Source organism: Schistocerca cancellata, chromosome 3 (genome assembly GCF_023864275.1).
Source record: "Schistocerca cancellata isolate TAMUIC-IGC-003103 chromosome 3, iqSchCanc2.1, whole genome shotgun sequence".
NCBI lineage: Eukaryota > Metazoa > Arthropoda > Insecta > Orthoptera > Acrididae > Schistocerca > Schistocerca cancellata.
In genome coordinates this window covers 809,032,514-809,038,513 of record NC_064628.1, presented here as the reverse complement: position 1 = coordinate 809,038,513, position 6,000 = coordinate 809,032,514, and positions in this window count along the sequence as shown.

Genomic DNA, 6,000 nt, shown 5'->3' with positions numbered 1-6,000 from the left:
GAGAATGCAAATCAAAAAGCGTCTGTCAACAATGTTGTGGTGCAACTTCACAATAATGCACAGAGTGGAACATAAAATGTAAATAAACACTTCTGCTAATTTTTAATGTGCAAAATGCAGTTAAGTAAAGATGAATTACAGTGAACTTATTCTTTCAACATTCAAAAATACACTAAATTTGAGCCAATGATCATTATATCAGATGCTTTCAAAATACTGCACTTTCATGTCTGCATAATTTCAAACAGTTTCACAGTTTTTAAATCAAAATTGCTAATGGTTAATTTCCCCCCAAAAAACTAGGCTGTGAAACAGACAAGCATATCAACTGTCACTAAGAACCATCTGGAATATAGTGATGAAATGAGATATGAGAAGACCAGTATCATTATTCAAGCTTGCAGTTGCTGATACAGCATAATTAGAATCTCTATTGAAAAAAGTTGCAGAATGTTTATAATTTTATTCGTAACTGTTATTTTTGCAGCAACTGTAGCATGTATTTCTGATAAAAATTCAGTCATCAGTTGCACATTTATCGTTATTTCACTTCACTAGTTTTGACAGATTGATTTGTAATCTTCAGAAGCTTAGCACTGGTTTAACAGATGTCACTATATTCTTAACAGAAGCATAATGTCATGACCTGTCCAAAAATGTATTTATTGCATGTTATTATTGTAAACATTTTTGGACATGTTGTGGCATTATGGTTCCATAAAGAAGATATTAGTATCTGCTAAACCCGTACTAAGCTTCTGAAGATGACAAATTAGTTTTTTGAAACTGGTAAAGTGAAATAAAAATATCTGTTCAACTGATGACTGAGTTTTATTCTGAAGCTTTTATAAAATGTAACAGAGATTATGATTTAGCAAAGCTTCTTATCTGGCACTCCCTTAAAAAGATCATACCAGTCTTTTCATCCTACAGAACAGTAAAATACTTTGCAGCCCACATTTCATGGAATATTATTGGGATCTGGGAATTCAAACACACATCAGAGGATATAATGCCCATTGTAAGTCAAAGTTGACAATAAACAGGAGCATGGGGGGCAACAATACAGTACATTCTCCCGGGAGTCCAAACAGTGAACTTGAAAGAAAACCAGTACTCAGGGCATCTAAGAAAGATTAATACAACCTTATCTAAATATTGTGCACAAAATGGAATTGTCAACTTAGTAAAATCTAAAAACTTACTTTAGAAATGCCACGATGTTCCACCTAGACAGTTATTACAGTTATTTATTTGTAGTTGTATATTTTAATTATTCTATCTATTATTATTTATTTTCTATCAATTTCAGTCATAGCAACCATTTTCACAGCTGTACATTAGATGAATATGCAATTCAGCTTTCCATTGCATAAACAGAAGATCTCCAGACCCATAAAATGTTTACAGAACCTTGTACAACACACTATGATTTTCATATGAGCACAAAATTGACTTCACTATGATGAAACAGAACCATCATTAAGGTGGTAACACAAGGAGAGTTCATGATGTAACTGCAAAGTGAGCATTGTTTCACCTGTTATATAATGTGTAAAAATGTTATTTCCAAAGTGAGATGCATAAAGAAGCATTACACACACAAAAATGGTACTCTAATAGGTGAGATAAAGTATGAAGCCCACTGTGTTGAGTAGTATTATTTACAGTAATTGCTTATTTCGTGAAAAATTATAGTTGTGATCTGTAAGTACCCTTTTGACTAATCTACAGTGTAAATACATGTTGCAGCTACACAGTACAAATTTAACTTCATTTCTTATCCATATTCCATTGTAAAGACATCATGGAAATGTTATTTGCAATTTCTCAGAACTGACATGTGACAGTTCACATCATTATGTTTCTGAAATGATGTAGAGCTATGATCTGAGTGTGATAAGCTGCTGAGACTAAAGAACAAACTTTTTAACATATTTATCACAGAGGCCAAATTTAACATCAATAAAGATGAGCTATATATATATGTATTCACCTTAGGGCAAGTTTAACACAAACAATTATGAACCATTTAGCTCATCTTTTTTGTGATCAAATCCAAACTAACTCTTCGAACTTTAAACATTTGAAAATGGCCTGTTTGCACTTACTGGACCTAACAATCATTTTGGATACTTGGAAAGCAATGCTACAAAGATCACAAGATGCATACACTTAAAAAAAACATTTAAAGATATCAGAATATGAAACTTCAATACAGCAAATTTACACGCATAAGTAGTTACTCACAAGAGCAACCAAGGACAAATCAAAGCAATGTACGATAACCGGCGTGAGCACGACCCCCACCCTAAACAGCTGCTTCATTCAGTACAGATTCTATAACATACACACATAAAATGTATTAAATTTACACATTATGTAAATCACTAATAATGTGGGCCTCCAACAATGACAAATTAAATAAAGGCAGACAATTAAATCCATTTGAACTGGAAGCACATGGGTGTTAACAGAATAGAATTTAAGTAACAAAATAAATTGTTACACTTACATGGGCATTTTAATCTTAACTGGCAATGAAAAATATTGAAATACCTATCCATAAGAGGATGTGAACCAGTGGTGCAAGTAAAGGCAAATCTTTCTAGATCAAAGTTTAAAATGGAAATCCTCTTACACTCAAGTAAGCTTAACTCAAGCACTTCCTAATTACTGTAATGCTAATCCATGTTAAGGTTGTAATCCAAAAAAATGGCCAGCAGTATAGGCCAAATAATCAAATGAAATACAGCAGTAAAAGCACACGGGTTTTCGAGAACTGCAGCAGACACTTGACCAAGCACAAGAAATGCCAGTCACTGTTATTCCTGTGTCAGGCTAGAAGAATTAAGGATGGATTATGTGGCCATGTCTAACAACGAAGGCAGCAGGAGACAGGTACAGTCAAACTCCATAATATGGCCCTACTATTGCAAAGGCAGAGGGAAGTGGTGAATCTCCAGCAGGTGTAGACATGCTCCTCAAAGTAAACATCTGCCATTCAAATACAGCAACGGACCTCCACAACTAGCAAGCTCAGGCTGTGCTCCAGAGATACATCTTCCGAGACAGTCAGCTGCCAGCAAACAGACCACTAGCATCAGATGTGTTCACACTTAAATCCAGCTCGAGGCACCACAAGAGCGCCACCTACTATAAGCCAGAGAACTGTAGCTAGGGAACGAAATTCAAACAAGTTCTGCAAGCAAACACATGAGCAGGTGAGAGACTCAATTCTCTCCCTGATTCCCCCCCCCCCCCCCCCCCAACCTCCCTTTCCTTAAAAGGAAAACACTGGAGGGTGGTGGTGAATACCAGACCCTGGGATTTAAGGGAAACCTATGGTTCAATATCCCAATTACCAGAGCTAATTTTGAGCTGACTTGAATGTGCACTGAGCTCTCTCTTAGTGGCTCAGTTGTGAACAAGGAAAATGACTGGGGACATCACCTTGATGACATCATACGGCCCCACAAACTGAGGTTCATCTTAGCACTAACCTTCTGGCTAGCCTCCTCTAAGTCCAGAATTTTTTTAAAAAGTGTCACCAACCTTCAGCAAGGCAAGGGTACCTGCCCTACTATATCAATCAGCCTCCCTCTGTTGTGCTAGGTGAATATTGTAACTAGCAGCTTCCCAGTTTTTCTTGATGATCTAGAAATTCATATCCTCAGGAAGGATGTCATTTATTGACCACAAATTTGATTCAGCGAGTTAATCAAGAACAAAAACATCAGCTTGGTGGGTGCAATTTTATCGGTTCCATGCAGAGCTGGGTTGGATGCAAAATTAAGTCAACTGATATGTATGTAGGTAATGAGAGCAGTCATAATGCATGACATTGGACTCCTAAAAAACAACTGTCTGAATTCCTGGGTCAAAACGGCCAGTGCATTATCACTAAAATCTTAAGTGCCCCAGACACTGAAAACAGTTTGGCCAGGTGTTGAACAGTAATCATAGTTGTCACAGATTTACTTGGAAACAACCATACAGAAGGATTAAATGTGTCAACCGCCACAAATATATATTGGTTAGAGGCCCCATATAGTCAATAAACAGCTTACACATAGGATTCTCACCCTGACTTGAGCGCAGCCCCTATGGGTAGTAGAATTACGTTTATCCGTTTTGTGTTCTCAGTATTGGCTAACTAGCTTCCTTATGTTGCCATTCAAATTGAGCCAAGTGAAATGCTCTTTCGTCCATATGATGTTTTTTAAATATAGAATTGTCCCCCGTGTAGAGACTGGTGGCAGTATTTAAAAACTGCTGGGATCAATTCCTTTGGAAGACAAATCTTAAACCTCCCATCATAGCAAGTATGGTAAAACAAGAGGCCTTTATTTATTGAGTAACCCAGCATCTGTCGACCATCTCTAAGCTGTTGATTGATATTACTTAATCAAGCTCCTCATCCTGTTTCTCTTTTAAGTTAATCAACAGTGGAGGAATCTCTCCCAGAACAGCAGAAAAAAATATGAATTGCTTGCTAATTTGTGGGTTCTCAACTCCTTTTGAGTTGCATTGTAACATGGACTGAGAGCATCAGCCACTTGCTTCTCTGCACCGCTTCTACTCCACATGAAAACAAAAGGTGGAATTTCTAACTGTCCAGTGGGCAATCCTTCCTGTTTTATGGGGCCCAGCTAATACTCAAGTCAAAATCTGGTGATCCATATCCAGCCAAAATAATTTGTATTCAAGGTAGAACTTAAAGTTCTTAAGTCCGAACAAGGCAGCTGAGATCTCCAGCTCATATACAGAGTACTTGACTTTGGTGGATGATAGGCATCAAAGTGTAAATGACTGGCTTCTGATCCCCTTCACACACCTGAAGTAGCACGGCCACTATCCTCTAATTAGACACATCAGTTTTCAAGGCAAATTAATGGTTGAAATCAAGAACAACTAAGATGGGCATGCCAGCCAAAACCATTTTTCAAGATGTCAAACATAGATTGCTGAGTATTGGTCCTCTGAAATTTTTCACCTTTTTGGTGCAGCTGAGTTAGGGGTGTGGCCAGTTGGGCAAAATTAGTGGTAAATTTTCGAAAAAAAATTAACCATTCCTATAAACTTAGCCACAATACCTTGATTCCATTGCCAGACACAACGTATTCCAACAAGGAAATCTTCTGGTAGGCCAAATCTATTTTGAAAGGTTTCACAGTAAGTCTGTCTTCATGTAAACAGTGGAAGACAGTGTGTAAATGATCACAATGTTCAATGTCATCTAAATAATTGTAAACAAATTTAAACTTGAGCTTCCCTAACACTGAATCCAGCAAACCAACAACACAACCAGTGTGGTGGCAACCCAAAAGGGACGCAATTATATTCAAACACATTCCAGTCAGTAAAAACTATAGTGAGGGGCTTTGCCTCATTGGCCACAGAGGTCAAGTAATGGTACCAGTTCTAATACTATGTTTTGATTGAGGGAGTGGTAATCAACCACTGGCTTCATTTTCAAAGGAGACAATCAGTAAGGGGATTAGCTGACAGGAATTTGATCAATGAGCTGAATTTGTACTCAATCTTATCTGTGACTCCTAATATATCAGCCAATCCATTGGGAAATTTCCCAAGTACTTCCAGGATATGCTGAGCCTCAATTTCACTCAATGAGCAATGTTAAAAGGGTCAGCTTTCTCTTTGACATTAGACACCCCTTGAATATAATTATGGTTACACATCTAATACCTGTTGTTAGGCTGACACTGACAAAAGGAACTATCTGCTTTCAGAATCTAGAATATGCCCTGTCTGCTTTAAAAAAAATCACAATGAAGCAATACATCGGTTGAGAGGCCCTTGACAACAACAAATTTTATTGGCCACAACAGCCCATGACTCTAAATTACCATGGATTTTGCTCAAGCCAGCCAAAAATGCCATTTACTGATTACCTTTTGAAAAGTTGAAAGCTTACAAATATGAAGATGCTTGCTATATCACTGATTAACAAGCAAAGATATGTTGCTAACTGAGTCA